Source organism: Phyllostomus discolor, chromosome 5 (assembly GCF_004126475.2).
Source record: "Phyllostomus discolor isolate MPI-MPIP mPhyDis1 chromosome 5, mPhyDis1.pri.v3, whole genome shotgun sequence".
Lineage (NCBI taxonomy): Eukaryota > Metazoa > Chordata > Mammalia > Chiroptera > Phyllostomidae > Phyllostomus > Phyllostomus discolor.
This window is the reverse complement of record NC_040907.2, coordinates 115,677,494-115,699,560: the sequence shown is the minus strand read 5'-3', so window position 1 is coordinate 115,699,560 and position 22,067 is coordinate 115,677,494. Positions and strand designations below refer to the sequence as shown.

Here is a 22,067-nt window from a genome sequence, read left to right as displayed (position 1 = left end):
TGTATGTCCTCCTTGGAGAAGTGTCCCTTCAACTCCTTTGCCCATGTTTTAATTGGTTTGCTTATCTTCTTAGAGTGGAGTTGTGTGAGTTCTTTATATATTTTGGAGATTAAACCCTTGTCTGAGGTATCATTGGCAAATATGTTTTTCATACAGTTGGTTCTCTTATTTTAATACTGTTTTCTTTAGCCATGCAGAAAATATTTATTTGGATGAGATCCTGTTTGTTTATTCTTTCCTTTATGTCCTTTGCTCTGATATGTCCCTTGCTTTATGTCTATCAGTAAAACTGTTGCTGAGTGAAATATCTGAGATTTCCTTGCCTATGTTCTCCTCTAGGACTTTAATTGTGCCACAACTTATGTTTAAATCTTTTATCCAACTTCAATTTATTTTTATGTATGGTGTAACTTGGTGCTCAAGTTTCGGTTTTTTTTGCATGTAGCTGTCCAGCTCTCCCAACACCATATGTTGAAGAGACTATTTTTACTCCAATTTATGTTGCTGTCCCTGTTGTCAAATATTAATTGACTGTAGAGACTTGGGTTTATTCCTGGGTTCTCTATTCTGTTCCATTTGTCTTTGTGCCTGTTTTTATGCCAGTACCAGGTTGTTTTGATTACAGTGGCCTTGTAATACAGTTTGGTATCAGGTATTGTGATCCCTCCTACTTTGCTCTTCTTTCTCAAAATTGCAGCAGCTATTCAGGGTTGTTTATGGTTCCATATAAATTTTTGAAGTGTTTGTTCTATGTCTGAAATATTCCATTGGTACTTTAATAAGTATTACATTGAATCTGTAAATTGCTTTGGGTAGTATGGACATTTTGATGATGTTAATTCTTCCAATCCATGAACACGGTATATGTTTCCATTTGTTTGTGTCTTCCTTGATTTCTTTTTTCAGTGCTGTGTAGTTTTCTAAGTAGAGGTCTTTTACCTCCTTGGTTAGGTTTATTCCTAGATATTTTATTTTTCTTTTTGCTATATCACGTGGGATTTTTTCTTGATTTCTGCTCCCAATGTTTTATTGTTGCTATACAAAAGTGCTTTTGATTTCTGGATATTGACTTTGTATCCTGCTGTTTGCCAAATTCCTTTATTAGGTCGAGCAGTTTTTTGGTGAAGTCTATAGGATTTTCTATGTACATTATCATGTTATCTGCAAACAGTGACAGTTTTGTTTCCTCCTTTCTTATTTGGATGCCTTTTATTTCCTTTTCTTGTCTGATCGCTGTGGCTAAAACTTCCAATATTATGTTGAAGCAGTGGTGAAAGTGGACACCCTTGTCTTGTTCCTGATCTTAGTGGAAAAGATTTTAGTTTTTTCCCATTGAATATGGTGTTGGCTGTAGGTCTCTCATGTATGGCCTTTATTATGTTGAGAAATGTTCCCTCTGTTCCCACTTTGCTGAGTGTTTCCATCATAAATGGACACTGTACCTTATCAAATGCTTTTTTCCTCATCTATTGATATGATCATGTGATTTTTGTCTTTGCTTTAGTTTATGTGATATATTACATTTATTGATTTGTGAATATTGTACCATCATTGCATCCCTGGGATGAATCCCATATGGTCATGGTGTATGATCTTTTTAATGTATTGATGGATGTGATTTGCCAATATTTTGTTGAGGATTTTAGCATCTCTCTTCATCAGTTATATTGGCCTGAAGTTTTCTTTCTTTGTTTTGTCTTTATCTGGTTTGGGGATTAAAATGATGCTGGCTTCATAAAAAGAGTTTCAGAGTCTTCCCTCATTCTGAATTTTAGAATAATCTGTGAAGGATAGGGGCTAGTTCTTCCCTAATGCTTTGTAGAATTCTCCTGTGAAACCGTCCAGTCCAGAGCTTTTGTGTGTTGGGAGTTTTTGGATTACTGCTTCAATTTCATCTGCTATTATTGGTCTGTTCAGGCTTTCTGCTTCTTCTTCATTGAGTTTTGGAAGATTATATTTTTCTAGAAATTTTTCTCTTTCATCTAAGTCTTCAAATTTCTTGGCATAGAATACTTCATAGTAATTTCTTACAGTCCTTTGTATTTCTGTGGTGTCAGCTGTAGTCTCTCCTCTTTCATTTCTGATTGTGTTTATTTGGATCCTCTCTCTTTTTTTCTTGATGAGCCTACTTAAAGGCTTGCCAATTTTGTTTATCTTTTCAAAGAACAAGCTCCTGGATTCATTGATCCTTAGAATTGTGCTTTTAGTCTCTATGTAATTTAATTCTGCTCTGATCTTGGTCATTTCCTTCCTCCTACTTGCTCTGAGCTGTCTTTGTTGTAATTCCGCAAGTTATTATAGGCATAGGCTTAGGTTGTTGATTTGAAATGTTTCTATCTTTTTTAGGTAGGCCTGTATTGCTATGAAGTTCCCTCTCAGGACTGCCTTCAGTGTGTCCCATAAGTTTTGGGTTGTTCTGAGTTCATTTTCCTTTGTTTCCAGAAACTTTTTGATTTCTTCCCTAATTTCATTCTTGACCCATTCATTGTTTAATAGCATACTACTCAATCTCCATGATTTTGAGTGTTTTGGGTTTTTTTTTTCCTTGGGGTTGGTTTCTAGTTTCAGTCCTTTGTGGTTGGGGAAAATCCTTGATATGATTTTAATTTTCTTGAATTTGTTGAGGCTTGCTTGTGTCCTATCATGTGGTCTATCTTTGAAAATATTCCATGTGCATTTGAAAAGAATGTGTATTTACCTTCTTTGGAATGAAGGGCTATATATATATCAGTTAAGTCCATTTCATCTAGGACATTATTCAGTGCTGTAATATCTTTGTTGATATTTTGTTTGAAATATCTGTCCATTTTTGACACTGGGGTGTTAAAATTCACTACTATAATTGTGTTGCTGTCAATATCTTTCTTGAAGTCCTCCAACATTTTCTTTATGTATTTGGGTGCTCCTATATTGGTTTCATATATATTTACAATGTTTATGTCTTATTAGTGGATTCTTCCCTTGAGTATTATGAAGTGACCTTCTGGGTCTCTCTTTATGGCCCTTCTTTTGAAGTCTGTTTTGTTTGATATGAGTATTGCTATCCCAGCCTTTTTTTTCCCTGTCTGTTTGCTTGGAAAATTTGTTTCCAGCCCTTCACTTTCAGTCTGTGTAGGTCTTTTGTCCTGAGCTTACCACCATTCTTGATCATTCACCTACCAGTGGTGCTCCCATATGAGCAGCATGAACCTTATGTAGAGAGGAAAAACTTTATGAATGGAATGGAAGGTAAATCTTTCACTAGGATGGATTTTGTTCTGAAAGAAAAAGAAAATAAACATGTTTTTCAAAAATCAATTTTTATCCTTTAAGATTTCTACAGTTATCTGTTCAATTTGAGTTTAGTTCAAGTGCACAGTGATTACTAGGCAGGTATAGGAGCTCAGACATTGCTGCTAAAGGGCAAGTGGATGGCCATTATATTTGTAGACAGTTGGCCTTTACTATCTGCAAGTTCTGCCCATGGTTTCAACCAACTGCAGACCAAAAATATTTTTCTAACATTACATTGTCAGTGACTATGTAGTTAAGCCTATGATGGTTATATCTTATCTGAACATGCACAAGTATTTTTTTTCTTGACATTATTCCTTAAACAATACACTATAACTATTTACATGACATTTACATTTTATTAGGTGTTTTGAGTAGTCTTGAGATGACCTGAAGTGCAGGAAGATGTGCTTAGGTTACAGGCAATTACAATGCCTGTGTATGTAAGGGTCGTGAACATACACAGATTTTTCTATTGTTGGTAGTAGGAGTGGGGGTCCTGAAACCAATCCCCTGTGCATACTGAGGACAATTGTATTTGTCAGCTAAAAGTTACACATGGAAAACTCAAATTACACCACAATAGTCAAAAAGTTTTCCTTTTTTTTTTAATTACTGGAGAGATGGAAATTGCTGAGCAGGCTGTCTCAGTCCCCAGCACACTCTCCGAAAAAGAGCTATTATTTTGTCCATCATTTGATAAGTCACAAGTATTGTTCTCATTGCAGAAGTCAGTCACTAACTAACATTCTCATTATATTGTTATACTTCTCATTCCTTTTTGGCTACAGTAAAGCCTCTTAAAGGTAAAGGCAAGAAGAAGGCACCAAGTTTCTGGCTCCCTTTTCTCAAAGAACCCAAGAGAATGCACTGAAGTATCAAAAGCATAAGCATCTACTTTTTCTCAGTCTATTATTCTTGCCACTGGTAGAGAATCTAGTAAGTACAACCAAGATAACAAAATGAATATTTAACCATGGGATTTATTTCTTTCCAAAGAATTAGAAAGCTATTACCTCTCCCCAGCGTACCAACTCACATTAACACTTTTACATACATAATCCAAAATCTCCCCTTTATTACTTAATTATTTGAATTATAAAGCTCTTCATACCTTTCCCTAGTCCTTTACCTAAAACAAGGTTAAGTAGACCACATGAAGCTTCAATTCTAAATATTTGCCAGTTACTTTATTAAAATGCTATTATCCCAATGGGTATCATTTGGCAGGGCAACAGTGAATGGATTTTGTGCTATGGACTATTGATCTTGGTTAAACTCCTACTGTGCTCTTGGCTTCCACTCACTTGTGGTTTAAAGTATGCAAATCACTCATGGCAGCACAAGTGTCAGGTCACTTCTCTCTTTCATTCAGGAGGGCTAATTAACCTCTATAGTTTCTTCCAAAATTAACAACAGCTCTTTCATACTAATAAATTTTTCACTTAATGTTCCATTCAAAGATCTCAAAAATTACCACAACTAAAGGAATGACTTAAATTTTCAAGAAAAACACATCTCTTCTTATGTACTTTAAGCTTTGCCATTGTTATTACAAGTTTATTCATATGAACCTTTTTTATTCTGGCTTTTTTATAGTCCTCTTATAGTTATTAGTTTAACTTTAAAGAAAAAGGGAGAAGGGTTTTCAGGAACACATAGATGTAAAGGACACATGGACAAAACCAAAGAGGGGTAGGATCAAGGGTGAAAGGTGGGGATTGCTGAGGTGGAAGAGGTGGTGGTGGGGGAAATGGAGACAAATGTACTTGAACAACAACTAAAAAAATAAAAAAACAGATGGGGACTAAAAGGCAATGTAAAAATGCAATACAGATTAAATTTTAAAAAACTAATATTTATCAATTATATTAAATTTAGATGATACAGATAAGCACAAAGAAAATAAAAATCACCACCTGAATATAGCTATAGTGTTATTACTTTTTAAGCTGTATAACTGGTAAGGGCTTAAATTTTAGATTAGTTATCACTTCCACTAAGTGAATCAGTTGGAAAATGAGAAACATGAATTCAGATAGGGCCATAAATGAGGGCAAATCCCTGATACATCAGTATATATCTGGGTAGGTGAGGTTTGGGAAGAGCATACTCATTAAGAAGAGGTCAGAGAAGGCCTCTCTGATCAGAGACCTAAATATTGAGAAGAAGCATCATAGGAAGAGCAAAGGCAACACCTGTGGGAGGGAAGACCCTTGACTAGGGCCTTCAGAGTGTTGGGCAACAGGGCAGTAGTAGGTCAGTGATGTAGGCACAGAAGTCATCAGTGATCTATATAATTGAATTTATTGTTAAAAAAAGTAACACTGGCTGCTGTGTGGAGAGTGGATTTCAGAGATCAAGAGTGCAGATAGTGGTTGGGTAGATAACAGGTCAAATTATGAATATGAATTGGAAGCAGGGATACCAATACTTGGCTGAGGGCTAGTAGTGATGGGTAAAAGTTAAAAAAAAGCCAAGAAAAACATATTTGCAAGGAAAACATAATGAGAAAACTGAGGGAAGAGCCAATTTGGGAAAGGAGCCAAAGAAGGGGAATGAAAGAGTTTTATTTTTGGACATAATAAATTTAAACTTGAATGTAATAGTCTGGAGTTCAAGAGAGAAGTTGGGATTTAAGACAGATATGGAATGTATTAAAGTAGAAATACAAGTAGAATTAGAAACTATAGGACTCATTATAGTATTTGCTCTCCTAATTTTTTCAAGTTTTAATATATATATTTTAAAATCTCAGAATCAAATGCCTGTTTATACTCCATATCATGTGTGTATTTTAAAAAATTTATGTGTGTGTATGTATGTGTGTATATACAAAACATAATTTGTATTCATTATCTCCATATAATACTTACTTATCACACCATGTACCCAATGGGCTGGGTCACAGCAGGTGGCATTACCAATGTGCCACCGTGACTTTCTTCAACAAGTTACACTTCCATCTGTTTGACATTATTTTACTATTTCTAAATCATTCTCTTGACAAGCAAGAAAATATAGAAGAGTTTGCCAACTATTTTTCTACAAAATAATTTCAGGGACTAAATTACATATCATTGAATGAATGTCACAGTTTGCCAACTAGTTCTCTACAATTGGACATTTACTTGTTTGTTTTATTTTGTTAATTTAAAAATGTGGTAGTTTACCAATTTAATGTTTACAGGTTTTCACCTTTTATACCCATAGTGTAGGTTCCAATCAGTAGAAATATTTGGAAAAAAGTATGAATGATTTTTAAAAATTTTGATAAAAAATACAATTTGCATTTCATTTCTGGCACCTAAAAATAGATGCTCAACAATTATTTATTTGCAGGCTGATTATAATCTCTCTAGGATTATATGAAGGTGACTTTTTCTCCCTTGCTTTGGCAAAACTGAATAGTGGCATTTATAACAGTGTCAATTTGATAGGCAGAATAGCTTATTTTAATTTGCATTTGTAAAATTAGGGAAAAGTTGACATTTTTCATACATTCATCAGGTATTTATCATTGTTTTATAAGTAGTTACTTGTATTTGCTGCCTATTTTTCTACTGGGGATCACTTTTGTCTTTTTAAATACTCAATATATAATGAATATTAAAAGATTTCTTTATCATGTATACATATATTGATCTTTCTTTTCAGTTTGCTATTTACCTCTAAATTACATTTATCAGTTTCTTCTCTTTTGATGGGGTTGTGGGTTGAGTGTACAGAAGAGATTAATATTTTATGTTGCTAAATTAGGCTATTTTAAGATATTCTAAAAGCAAATAACCCTTGCAAAATAAGCATTGTTTTTTAAAATTGAAGGAATTCTCAACAGTCCAAAAAAATGAAAATGAATATTAAACCTAAGTACATCTAGTCAACATTTCACAATTATAACATTATCTTGCCATTTGTTCTTTTGCTATTTGTTTTCTATTTGACTCAGCTGTTCCTTGTTTTCTTTGCCTGCCTATTTTTGTATTAATGGAATATTTATAATTCTGTATTATCTCCTTTGTTGGCTTATTTGGTATAAATCTGTGCTTTGTTATTTTAGTGATTATTTTAGGTGTATAGTATACTTATTTTATTTATTGCAGTCTACCTTTAATTGATATTATACCACTTCCCATGAGGATTAGAACCTTTTAATGCTAGCTTTCATTTCTTCCCTCGTGGCCTTTGTGCTATTACTGACATACATTTTTGTTTTCCATATATTACAGACTCCACATTGCATTGTTATTACTTTTGTTTAAACAATCAAGTACCTTTTAAAAATATTTAAATATTAAGAAAAATTTATACATTTACCCTTGTAGTTACCATTTCTGGTATCTTTATTAATTCATTTCGATCATAATTTTATCTGGCATTAGTTTCCTTCTGTATGAAGGACTTTCTCTAAGATTTTAAGTTGTGTGGGTCTGCTGGTGAAAGTTTTCAGATCTTGTATATCTGCAATAGTCTTATTCACCCTCTTTTTGACATGTATTTCTTTTTTAAGATTTTATTTATTTATTTTTAGAGAGGTAAGGGAGGGAGAGAGAGAGAGAGAGAAACATCAATGTGTGGTTGCTGGGGGTCATGGCCTGTAACCCAGGCATGTGTCCTGACTGGGAATCGAGCCTGCGACACTTTGGTTCGCAGCCCACACTCAATCCACTGAGCTACACCAGCCAGGGCATTGACATGTATTTTTGATAAGGAAATTTTACACTGTACTCCTACCCTGCCTCTGCCACAAATCTTGTATAGGTGTTATTAAACTGACTTGTTGCTTGCATTGCTTTTGATGAGAAGTCTGCTCTTTCACACCTGTTTCTATGTATGAAGTGTGTCTTCTTTCTCTGGCTGCTTTTAAGGTTTTCTCTTTGGTGCCAAATTTAAGAAATTTGATTTTGGTGCATAGGTAGGTATGTATGTATGTATGTATGTATCTAGCTATCTAGCTATCTCTCTACCTATCATGTATCATCTCTCTATTTACTTGGATTTTTTCAGCTTCTTTGATCTGTGAATTTATAGTTTTACTAAATTATGGAAATCTTCAGCCATTGTTTTTTCAAATATTTTTCTATTTCAATTAATTGATTTTTCTCTTTATCGTGGGCCATATGTTCCTGTTTTTTTGCATTTCTGTTTTTTTTATTGGATAGCAGACATTACAAATTTTACTTGTTAATTGCTGGATGCTTTTTGATTCCTATAAATAATTTTTATATTAATTCTGGGAGACAGTTTACTTGGAAAGAGTTTGATCCTTTTTAATTCTCGTTTTTGTGACTTGTTAGGCTAGACTGCAGCAGGGTTGAATCTAGGGCTAATTATTCCCCACTCCTCAGACATGACTTTCTTTATCATAAACAAATAAATGTTAATTTAACGCTGAATATGACCTAATGGCAGTGGTAGCCACAGAGGAGGAGGAGGAAGAAATGGTCCACATGTAAGGAATTTAATAATAAATGCTGTATTTACTTCACATATTAATGAATTATATGTGAGCTTATAATCAGTACATTTTTATTATTTATTCCACATTGTATTTTACATGGGGGTTAATTCAGAGAACTCACAATTATACAGGTGTCTCTCAGCACATGCAGACTTAGCTATGTGCATTTGTTACTAGAGCAAGTAGAGGTTTAGCATTGTTTAAATTTGCTTCAGAGAGTATTAGTTAGTTATTTAAAATTTCTTCCCCTTGTGTAGCCTGATTTCTCTATTTTTTTCTTTCTATATCAGTGCTTGTTTTCATACAAAATGGTTTCCTTAAATGTTTTTCAATGTTTGGATACCTGCTTATATTTTAGAGTAATGTGCCCCAAACCCATTTGGAGGCCTTCTGTGGGTGGATGAAAATTATTAACTTTCATCAGGATCCTGGATGATCTCACTAGGAACTCTTTCATGTCCTATGACAAAATCACAAGGAAAAAAATAAATCTTTCACTCTCCTGCATTGGTGGAATATTCTACGTTTATCCTCACCCAAATATATATGTCGTATTTATTGATTTTAGAGACAGAGGAAGGAAGAGAAAGAGAGAGGAACATTGATGTGAGAGTAAAACATTGATTGGTTGCCTTTGGTACATGGCCTGACCAGAGATTGAACCCACAACCTAGGTATGTGCTCAGACTGGCAATTGAACCTGCAATCTTTTTGGTGTACAGGATGATGCTCCATCTGAGCCAGGGCTGGAATTCTTTGTTAAAGAATTCAGCAAAGAATGTTTTTAATTTATTAATTTATTTTTTAAGTTCATTAAAATTATTTATTTAATTTGTTTTTTTCTTTTAAATATTTTATTGTTCATGCTATTGTTACAGAACACAACAAGGGGGGCCTGGGATGATATACTATTATTGAAAAAAAAAAAAAAAACAGGTCCGTCATGTCCGCCGCCCATGGAAAAACGTCTCTCAATGCCAGAGATTCATGAAAAGGAAAGGAAATGTTTATTTAATGCTGTACAAACTTAAAGTAGTGACCTAATGTCTTTATCAAAAAAATCCTAAAGTCCCTTAAAAGACCCACAAACAGACACAGTCCTTCCTTCCTTTCCCCTTTGCCCAGTCCAGAGTACCATATCTCAGAAAAGGAAATAGAAGTCCATGTCTCAGTCAGTCCTCTGGTTATTCCCAGTTAGTACTCCATCCCGACTGGGAGACCTCCCTGGGTTCCTGGCACCCTCAGCTGAGTCCTGGGATCTCTGCTAAAACCAGGTGGTGGTTTCCCCTTCTAAAGCTGTGGGGGTTCCCACTCTGGCAAAGGCATGTGGTCCTCTCTCCCAGGGCCATGGGAGTCACCACTCTGTCCAGGCCGTGTGGTTCTCTCTCTCTCAGGGCTGTGGCAGTCTCCACTCTGTCCAGGCCACATGGTTCTCTCCCTCAGGGCTGTGGGAAGGGAGAATCCCCACTCTGTCCAGGCCGCATGGTTCTCTCTCAATGGCTGCCGTGTCTGGGTGTAAATCCCCGCGCCAATCTTCTTCTGCAACCCCATTTCTGACTCCTCCTACACTTGGGCACACTTGCCTTCAATCTGCTGTCTTCTCCAGCTTTTCTGGTCACCATCATGGGTCTGGGCAGGTGTCACCCCATGTCATGGAGCCAATCTTCTCCAAGCTCCCACGCAGGTGCTGTAGCTTGGGGGACCTGCCCCCCAGTCCCATCTTGGGGCGGGGGGAGATCCCTTTCCATCCCCCTGGCGTTGAGCCTGGCCATAGCTATTTAGCATATCTAAGCAACCAGCCAAAGGCTATAGGTATGTTAAATGATCATGCCATGGATTAGCTGCAAAGCTGCCCTGCATGTTCTTGCTCTGTGTGCCCCTTCTCCCAACTCACACCTGTGGGGGAAGGGGTGAAGACATCTTAAAATCTCCTGGACACCTTGAGTTCTGGACCCCATTTCAAATGCTCATTTGGGGTCCCCCATCTTGGCTGCACCCTGTAACACTATTATAGTTGTCTCAATTTTTGATCGTCAAAATATAGAGATATAGATGAGGGGAGAATGATGAAGATCCTAATAGTTTATCTTACTTTCATGTGCTAGTTTTCAGCACGTGTTTTCAGATTGCTACACCAACCTCACCCAGTCAGATAACTCAGAATAATGATCATAGTTGACAGGTGTAGTCCTCAGCTGTGAGCAATGCAGTCCTGAGGCTATGTTTTCTGGGGAATCAAACTCAAATCTGCCTCCATTGTTGTAGAAAGTGAGTAACCCAGGATTGTGGAGTTTACTAGAATAAAAGAAGGATTTGTTTATTTCTTAACTTGATTTTCAATAAGTCTTTTTTTTTTCAGTTTGCTTTTTACATCCCAACCCCACAGATATCATTTGTGCCATTTCAGTTTTGGGAAGTTCTGAATGTAAATTGAGTTTCTTATCAATTTTCATGATTTCTAAATCAACTACTCATCTTTTTCTGGCCAGTTCAGTCAGTTGCATTACTGCCTTTGCTTTCTAGAATCCAAAATTTCATTGCTCTGTTTGGTTGCCATTACCTCTGTTTTTATGAATTTGTGTCTTCCTACAATTCTTTTTTTTTTGCAATTAGGTAAATTATTTAATAAAATAATACATCAGTTAATTGATGACCAAGTGTTGATTCCTAACTATATAATAATGAAAAAATCGGGTGTTATATTGAAATGCTACCTTTTTCTTTAGGATATCAAGTGTTTTTTTTTTTTAATTATTGTTCAAGTACAGTTTTCTGCCCTTCCCCCCTTCCCCACCCCATGGAATCCTACAATTCCTTTATTGGAAGTAATTTTGTTGAAGTTTCCTGATGAAGTAGAGCTTAATGCTACATTCAGCTTGTCATCTTAGTGTTGCTTTATCTTCAAATATCTATAGCACTCATGTGAAGAGAGCCGTGAGGCTATTTGTAAAGTTTTCTGTCAGCTTAATATTTGCATCTTAATTATACCTGAAAGTTCTTGTATTCTTATAATTCTAAAATTTTGGCTAGAGGAACTTAGGTTTTACAACTATTTGTTGGCAATTGTTTTGAATATTAAGATCTCTTTCAATTGGAAAAAATAATTCTTATTTTTTGATACTGGTTTTCTTTTATAATATCTTAATCACTTGCCATGTTTTTAAAACACTGTATTTATGTATTGTTTAGAGAGAGAGGAAGGAAGGGAGAAGGAGAGGGAGAGAAATGACAATGGGTGGTTGCCTCTTGCGTACCCCCTACTGGGGACCTGGACCACAGCCCAGGCATGTGCCCTGACTGGGAATTGAACTGGTGACCCTTTGGTTCACAGGCAGGCACTCAATCCACTGAGCCACACCAGCCAGGCCTGCCATTTTTTTTTATATCTGGTCTTTTGTTTTGAAATAACAATTACCTATATTTTAGGGTTCTATGTTTATCCTTTTTTACATATGGGCATCTCTTCTATAGTTATATCTCCTTTTTTTCAGTTTCCTCCTGCATTCTGAAAGTTTGTCTCAAGCTTTTATTTCTACTAATAACTAGTTTACATTTCTGTAGAATTAATTCTGCTTTATGCTGCTTTCAGTGTAAATTTTGAGTTGATGATTTATAATATCCTTAATATATTTCCTTATCTCATTTACCTTGCTTACCACTTTACCTAATTAGTTTTGACTTTCAATTTCTCTCTTGAGTACTTTTCTTGCTTTTTCTAAGGCGTGTAATTTTGTTCTTTGTTTTTTTAAAGATTTTATTTATTTATTTATTTATTTATTTAGAGAGTTGGGACAGTAGGGAGAAAGACAAAGAGAGAAACATCGATGAGAAGAAAAGAAACATCAGTCAGCTGCCTCTTGCATGCACCCCAGATGGGTTCCAGGCCCATAACCCAGGTATGTGCCCTGACAAAGAATAGAAATGATGAGCTTTTTGTTCATGGGAGAACACCCAATCAATTGAGCCACACCAGCCAGGGCTAGTTTTGTTTTTTATTAAAGATCCTAAGTGGTTTTCTCAAAAAATTTTTTCTGATCCGTCAGTAGATTATTTGGTTGATATTTATTCTAATCTTTTACCTAACTGTGTGTAAGCAAATTACCTTCTCAGTGCAGATTTTAAGCCATAACTTTACCACGTGTTTTCCGTTGGGCCACTTAACCTACAACTGTTAAATTTATTTCTGTCTCCATGGCTTTGTTCTCTTATTTACTAACCCGCTGTAATACATGACAAATGTTATTTTCTAGTTCACACTTCACCTGTATACAAATTCTGCACTGGGCACATTACCAGGGTTCTCCTCATAATGAAATAGATTGTCCCATCAAAGCTCTACCTACTCCTGTCCTGTCATTTCTGAAATAGTCTACATTTTATTCAGTGCAGAAAAATGATGTGAGGGAAGTTATGACATACCATTCAGCTTACAGAACACTACCTGAAAGGTAGAGAGAGCATGTAGCCAGGTTATTAGATTTGTAGTCCCTTGATATCCAGGTCAATAATTAGTAAGCAGGTAAAATTAAAATAATAGCCCAACAGTTTTCAGGGTATCTCTATAATCACACCAAACTTAACATGCTGCTCACCCAAGCCTAGGTGTTTACTTTTTCCATGGTAATCCATATGCTTCACAAGAAGACATCTGATTCTAAGTCTCAGTGTTTCATTTATTAGCTGTGTGACCTTGGGCAAGATTTCCCTAACTCAATTTCCTCATTTTTAAAATGGGAAATGAAACACTTCATATCTCAGAGGTTTATTGTAAGGATCGAATGAGATAATATCTATAAGATGTGCAATGCGATGTAGGTGTATTCATTTGACTGTTGAACATGAGTTTGCACTGTATGGATCCACTTATATGCAGAATTGTGTTCAATAAATACCTGTACCATTTTCAGTTTGTGGTTGGAAATCCATGGATATCTACTGTATTCACTGATCTCCACCACAGTAGACTTGAGCATCTTTGGGCTTTGGTATCCACAAGGGGTCCTGGAACCAATTCCTCATGGATATCAAGGAACAACTTACATTTGGGGGCAGTCAAATGTTGTATGTGGATTTTCAACTGTGCAGGGTTTAGTATCACTAACCTCTACATGGTTCAAGGATCAACTATGATAAGTACTCTGTAAATGTTAACTCCAGCACTACAAATATAGTCAGCTTTTCTATTATTGTCATTATATTTCCAGCCTTCATTTTTATAGTGTTATTTGAGGTTTTTATATTTTTCTCAGCCTCAATGGATACTTCAATTGGAATGTGGGTGATATCATATTATAATCTAACTAAATGTCAGTCCATAACATAATTCCTTGAATTTTAACAGTTTTAATTTGATTTATATGTATCATTCAATATTTTACACAGTCTGAGATCATTTGTATTTAAGTGAAGGAATCAAAGATATTGTTATTTTGGTAATATATATCTCTGGTTATATTATTGAAATTATTTTCTGTTTTGTTTAGTTTTTTTCCTTCCCATTTTCTTTTCATTCTGACCTAGTCTACCGGTACAATTCAACCAATGTATTTGGCATCAGGCATTAAAAAAATAAAAGTCCCATTATTTGGGTAAATGAAAATAATGCATAAATTAGGTAGACATAAAATAATTAACTTCTTTTTCCCCAGTTGCCTGGTCTTCTGATATCTGAAAGATGAAGTATATCCCTTACTATCCAGTTCTTTCCTTTGTTGACCCCACAGCCTTATCTTACTTTCTACCAACATGTCAAACTTGAAAAACTGACACAGATCTGTTGGCTTAGTTCTTTTTTGTTAATCTTCACTCGAGGATATGTTTGTTGATTTTAGAGAGAAATAGGGAGAGAGGGAGAGAGAGAGAGAGAGGGAGAGAGAGAGAGGTGAGAAACATAGATTGGTTAACTCCCAGCCAGGGACCAAACCTACAACCTAAGTATGTGCCCTGACCAGAAATTAAACCCACAACAGCCTTTCAGTGCACAGGAAGACACTCCAATCAGCTGAGGAACAGGTCCAGGGCAGCTCAGTTGTTTTTTGATGGTTGCTGTCTAGAAAGGCATTTTGGTTATAAATGGGAGTTTAATGAAAGGGGAAGAATTTCTGCTCCAACCTTGAAAGATAAGGAATACATTATTAGCTGCATCAGGACAGATCAAGCTCAGCTGCAAGTAGTAAAATATAAAAAATATAGTGCCTTGCACAAAAAAAAAAAAATTCTTCCATATAAAAGCAGTTCAGAGGTAGGTGTTTCAGGACTCATAGCTACTCCATGGTTCCAGGAACACCGGAATGTTTCTCTTGTTTCTCAGCCCTTCTTGCTTATAATAACAAAATCACTTCATAATTTAAAATGGCTGCTGATATTCCATCCATTGTATCTAAATTGCATATAGCAGGCAGGGTAAAAAGGAAAAAAAGATGCTTCTTACTTTTAGGATAACCCTAAGAAATGTCATTATAAAATGTCTTTCCTATGTGGGGGTGGCTCCACCCACAGGGCCCCCCCAGCTGCCAGCCATGAGAATAAGTCTACCAAGACATGATCTGCTTGGGGAGGAAAGGTGGCCGATCTCTCAAAGGAGAAGGACCAAGAGCCTATTCCTTAATGGCTTTTATTGGGTTCCTTTGCACAAGAATTCAGGTAAAGCTCATTAATCATTGCCAGGAAGTAAGGATCAAACAATAGATAACAAAGAACTCTGAGGGCCTATTTTGAGTCAGGGTCAGATAGTAAAGAGCTGTAAAACTTTGAGGAACAAACTTACTTCTTGCTTGGACCCTTATCATTTAATTGAGAACATTCTAAACAAAGCAGGTTTCACAGGATTTTACGTATTCTTTCTTAGGCCTGATTGCCCAGGGAATCTGTCCTTCCCAGCACAGGGCTGCATCACCCTCTGTCATTGTTTCAGGCTTAGGTGGAGCAAGGGAAGTAAGGCAGCCAAGAGATTAGGAGGTTTCTCACTGAACAATGAGGACTCAGGCTTTGTCAAAGCTGAGGGGCGAGGGTCCATTACCCCCTTTTGCTGTAGCCCTCAAAGTCCTTTGTTGGGGGCCTCTCATGTGATCGTGGCTGTCTTAGGTCATTCCTCCCTTGGGGAATCTTACCCGTCATTGGCTAACCAACCAAGCACTGGGGGCCAGTTATGGATGAAATAAAAGAAGCAGAAGCAATGCTCCTGCCAGGGAGATAAGCTTTTGTCTCCTCAGTGGCTTATGGTCCCAAGGTCACTCCCTCAGCCTTAGCCTTGGTGGGGGTTACAGCTTCTGATACCAGGCAGGGCGGTTCCCAACATTCCTATACCTTAGTGTATGAACTGGGTAGCCACCTCTGGTTGTAAGGGATGATGAGGAAAGAGATTTGTAACACTCAGCAATGTGCACAGCAGAAGTGTCAGGACTTGTTTCTATGAAATAAAGGGAAATAGATAGTAGGAGGTAAAATATTCTATAATACATCTTCCCATGGTGTGAGGTAGAAGTACTCTGTCTCACATTAGTGGGTAGGCAGTGATGGAAGTACCAGGTGTGCTTGGAATAGCTGGCATAGGATTACTGTGTTGGGGAGTGAGACCCAGGTATGTTGTTCTCTGTTCCACTCCATCTAAATTATAGCTAATAAATGGGATTTCAAGGTTCCCGAACTAACTTCCCCCCTCTTTTTAAATTAATAAACACCATTTTTGGTATGTAACTGAGAAAAACACCATTGTCTCAGTTTCAGCAAAAGGAACTTAAAATTCAAGTCTGCTTATGTTGACCAAGAAGGCTTTAAGTATGGGAAAATTTTCTGACATGTGTTAGAGCTACTAGAACTTTAACTTTATATCCAAGGGAGGTTGTGTTTCTACCTGTCTTTGATTAATTTAATATGAACAATGAGCACATAAATGAAGATGATGGTTTTAGGGAAAGTAGCTTCATCAACTGGAGAATGTAACAAAGAAGTCTGACTTTGAATCTCAGCTCCAAGACTCCAAGACCCCACATAGTGATCCTGGGCTGCCACTAAAATTCAGGGAGATTTCAGCTTGGCATATTGAAAAGTAGGGACTGCCTTCCATCTTATCAGCCACAGAGGCATCATGCTGAACACATCCCTGTTCTCATGCCTGGGTTCATACCACTATTCAAATTTGAAGGCCTTCTAATTCTAGCTTCTTGTAAGATTCAGATACAAATGTCTGCCTGGCCTTTCTCACTTGACCCATAATATGGTCCAATGAACCATTTTAGAACTGCACTTGGCATGGGCACTCTCCTCTTTTCTTCTGTATCAGACCCACAACAGTGATTCATACCAGTTATTCTAATAGATGGGTAAAATCTTGAAGTTATATCCCTGTCTAGTGCTTCTGGAATTTATTAAAATCAACAGGGAGTCTTCACGACAGGCTCAATATGAAACTGCCTGTGCAGGAAAATCCATAAGCTGGGATGACTTCTGAGTAAAATTATATTTTATGGCTCAAGAGATGCCTTGCTTGGTTTCCCCCACCATTATAATGTAAAGAAAATAATTTCAGATTCAGATTACATAAAAGATCACATCGAGTTGATACAAGCTTTATGTTTGTGGCAGGGAAATATTTGCAGCTACACATTGACATGTAGTGAAATAGGCTGTAGAAGATAAGATCAATTTTCTATTAAAAGTAAAAAGGCCAGTGTAACCAGATACTGTGTGTGGGGGGGGAGGTGCTTTTCCCATTTGTCATTCAGAACTCTTTGACACTTTTACATTAGCTGTGGAAGGCACCAACTGGTATGCCACAGAAGAGCTTGAGGAATGTACGTAAACACACATAGCACCAACACATATAGTACAGACCAATAAACATGGGCACATAAACCACATGTGACATGTGCACAGATGCCTGGGCAAGCAAATGAACACTGTCAAGTAGGAAAGACACACACACACAGATAGAAGGACATTGACCAAATGATACAATGATACAGCCGAGTGACAACTTCAGAGTCACACAAAAGCAAGATGAAGGCTCATGAATAGAGGGGCCCAGAGACCTAAAGACACTTATGTAAACACATCAAGACACAAATGTGTATCTTTCTGGACACTCACTCATACACACACACACACACACACACACACACACATAGACAAAAGCAGGGAAAGAGAGACCAGAGTCAAAGGCAGGAGGGCATGCAAACATCAACACTTAGTTACATACACCGACAGATGACCGGCATGCTCAACAGCTGCAGCTTGATGCCCAGAGACACAGTCCCACACTCACATGCATCTACCTGAGGTCTCTTTACCTCTGATTAACAATATTTCCATTTTCTGCTGAGTCCTGAAAAGCTGTTCAGCAGCACTTTTACTTACCTGGCATCCACCTTGCAAGGTAGACCTTGAATGCTCCATGTTACTCAGAATTACCATTTGTGTACATCATAACCAAATACAAGAACTGCTTCTAAAACTAAAGAACAAGGTTTATTGAGCCACTCCTGTATGTTAAGTGTTATAAAATATGTAGTCACATTATTGCAACCACAGCAATTCCAAACCTCTTGTTTCAGTCTGGAGTAATTTCACTATTCTCCCTTTGTCCTTATCTGTTTCTAGCCATTTAACTTTAACTTTGTTTCCTCTTTTAACGCATAAGTTTCACTATCCCCATAGTTTTGCCCATCATTACCCCATCTTCCCTCATTCTAGCCTCCTTTAATAATGCCATTATGGATATCTAGCTGGCCCTCAGCTCTTGAAAATGAAACTCCATTTCTATTTCCATTTAGTTTTGAAATCCCACCTATCTTTTGAGGTCTTATTTATTTTCATTTCAATATTATGTATACTCTTGGAGCTCTAAGTAGCACAGAGCTTAGCACCTAATTTCTCTTTCATTCCTGTACAATTCATAAATTTTGTCCCCCTGACTGAATTATGATCCTTCTGAGGCCAGGAACCCCACTATACTCTCAGCCTTGCCTTGCCTTGTCCAGCATCCAGCTCCCTTGAGTATACTTTGGAGCACTCTGTGCCCTCATTCTGAATCAGGGGCCTCTTCAGCTGACCACTCTGAATGCTACGTCTTCAGTCCTCTCTAGGATTCCAAACGAGACCTGTACTTCTAATTCCATTATGCTTAAAGTCATCTTAAAACCTATGAGTTTTTCATTTCAATTTGCAAACTTTAAATGTGATGACCTCTCCCTGTATATTTTCCTAAACCTGGTTCCTCTACATATTTTTCTGATCATGGTTAATTATCTTAATATGAACCCTGTTGTCTGAGTTAGAATGACAGTCATTAGTTTTACTTTCCTATCTCTCTATCCCTCCCTTTCCCAACATTTAAAATATGAATACATACCTTTATATTGCCTTCATCTCTATCATCTCCTGCTGTTCTCTCTCTTTGAGCATGAGAGAGAGTGAGAGTGAGAACGGGAAAATAGAAATGATTGGTTTCCAGCTGTTCTCTTGCTTCTAGTTTCCCTCCCCTGACCAACCTCCCTATCAACTTCAGAATCATCACTCTGAAACACAAATATGATTTGGTCATTCCTACGAAAATCTCTTTAATTATTCAAGGGTGTCCTAAGATAAAATCTAAGCTCCTTTAGCAGACAATGACTTTTAAAGTGTTGCCTTTCTAAAAAAACATTTTTTATTGTTGTTCAAGTACAGTTTTCTGCCTTTTCCCACTACCCCTCCCCACCACCTTAGCCTACCCCACCTCCTTCGCCTGTTTCCACCACCTCTTGTTGTTGTCCACGTGTCCTTTATAATTGTTCCTGTAAACCCTTCACCCTTTTCCCCCATTATCCCCTCCTTCTCCCCTCTGGTCACTGTCAGCCTGTCCACCCCTCTCAGGTGAACCATCTCTTTCTCTCTATTTCTATCCAAATGACTTCACTTCCCTCCAAATGCTGAACACATCCCATCTTTGGGCATCAGTTAGCAATCTTCCCTTTGCACAAATAATTTATTTTACTGTTCTGCCTAGGAAACTACCATATATCCTTAAAGATTCAGTTCTGAAGGCTTCCATGACTTGCCCTGGGATAATTAAACATTTCTGTAACACTTTGTACAGATCTCCAGGGGAGCACTCATCATGTGATTAGCTGTTCACATGTCTTTCTCTTTAATTGGATGTGAGTACTCAAAGAACAGATACTATGTCTTATTCATTACTGTCTTTGCCACATAGTATCAGGTACTTAATGAAGGTAGTTGCTCAGTTATTCAGGTAATTACCTCTATAACTGTCATGCAAGGAAAAAATTGCAACATAGACTTAAGTACATGTGTGAGTGGGGCAATAACTGCTTACTGCACACCTAACGTAAGTGCTGTATCATATATATGTACACACAGACATACCTATGTATGTATACATGTATTATATATACATATAGGTATATATACACATATATTTATATGCACGTGTGTGTATAGTTTTATTTAATTTTTACAACTCTCTGATGTAGTCACTGTTATGCCAATTTTTCCATGAGAAATCTAAGGACCAGAGAGATTAAGGATTTGCCCTGGTTAGGCCTATTTACTTCTTTTTAGTCCAGAACCCACCATACTCTTTCATCTCAATGGTCCAAAATTTACACATTAGAAATCATCTCTGCCTCCAACTACAAAAACTCTGGATTAAACCAACATAAACAAGTATTCTCCCTGTCCTAATTCTCATAGTCTTTAATACATTAACCTGATTCTCCAAGTTTGGCTCTACCACATAGAACTTCCCAGAAATGTTTGGCCACAGAACCCATGTCATGAGTTTCACATGCAGAATACCCATGGGAAGATGCAGTATCATGCAGTGTTGTTTTTAAATTACTTCTGGAGTTCATAATCCTTAAGGGAACACTCCCTTTCTGAACTCTCTTCCCAGAAAGTATATATGCTTACCCAGCTACTCATTCTGTTATACTGAGATCAGGCACAAATGGTTGGCATATCTGGAATCCCAAAGACCTTACTATCTGCCTCTACTTGCCACTAGCCAAGCAGAGTGAGAAATATACTTGCTGCTCCCTATTTACTTCCATCCATGCCCAGGCACACAAGCTATCTCTCACAAAGCATTGCAACAGAAAACAGACTGAATAAACTTCATGCTTGTTGTCACAGCCATTTCTAGTCTCTCTCCCTTTGGGTGTTTTTTTTCTGGGGTGAGTGCTGTGGGGTTGCCTACATCTTCTGCACTTCACAGGATGGGTCTATTTATTTTTGTCTATAGCTGAGGGCAGTAACTTGGTATTCCCTGATACCCTGGTAACTGCCCAAGCTCAGTCATTCTGGTTTCTCCTGACCTGTTTCACAGCTGGTAACTCTGCTGCTGATCTGTATTTGCTCTCCTTAGTGAAATAACATAGCAGCTCAGGAGATGCTTGTATCTGACAATGCAAGATACCATCCCTTTAAACAGGAGAGACACACACACGGATGCACATGCACACACAGACAGAGTGGGTATTATTGAGATTATATTCTAACCAAGCTAATGAATCTCAAACATTGGGTCTCAGAAACCCTTTACATTCACAAAAATTATTCAAGACTCCCCAAGAACTTTTGTTTCAGCAATACCTATCAATATTTACAATGTTAAAAATTAAAATTTAAAAAACTTAAAAATATTTATTGTTTTATTTCAAAATAAAATATTGTATGCTAATATATATAACAATTTTTAGTGAAGATGAATTATATTCTAAAACAAAAGGTGGCATTCCTTTCTTTATAAGTAAATACAGGATCAGGCAGAAGTACCGCCTGCTTGAGAGTGAATGGTAGGATATGGGAATGTCTAGCAGGAGATGGGCAACAATTTGAACATTTCACCTAAAATATCATATAGTATCCTCGAGTATGATATTGTTATGGTATAGGATTACATGTTTATGATTTTATAATCAAAAGATTTTGTAATAAATACAGGCATTGTGCTGTACTTTGTATATGTTACATATACATTATGCATTATGATATATAATTTTATAGAATATAATACAGGCATATAACATATGCATTATATATAATATATAAATCATATACAATGTACTTATATATAAGTATATAATTATATAGAAAATATATAATATATACACAATAAATATGTTGTGGTATAAAATGCATAATAAGATCTATCTACCCTTTAAAATGTTTAAGCATTTAGTACAGTATTGTTAATTATAAGCACAATGTTGTACATCAGATCTCTAGGAATTTTTCATTTTGCTTTAATTAATTTTTATACCCATTGAACAGCAACTGCCTATTTCTCTACCTTTCCCAATGTCTGCCAACCACCATTCTACTTTCTATTTCA

General features: G+C 36.7%; 1 protein-coding gene and 1 long non-coding RNA gene across 4 annotated transcripts in view; both read left to right on the top strand.

The window, feature by feature from the left end:
• Window positions 1–363, top strand: part of LOC118500794 — a 29,326-nt gene extending 28,963 nt beyond the window's left edge. The window contains exon 3 of the long non-coding RNA XR_004903375.1: window positions 301–363. This is a non-coding gene — a long non-coding RNA (uncharacterized LOC118500794). The remainder of the gene's footprint in view (window positions 1–300) is intronic.
• NRG3 (neuregulin 3) overlaps window positions 1–22,067 on the top strand; it is a 1,226,667-nt gene that overhangs the window by 314,087 nt on the left and 890,513 nt on the right. The gene's annotated exons all lie outside the window — the stretch shown is intronic.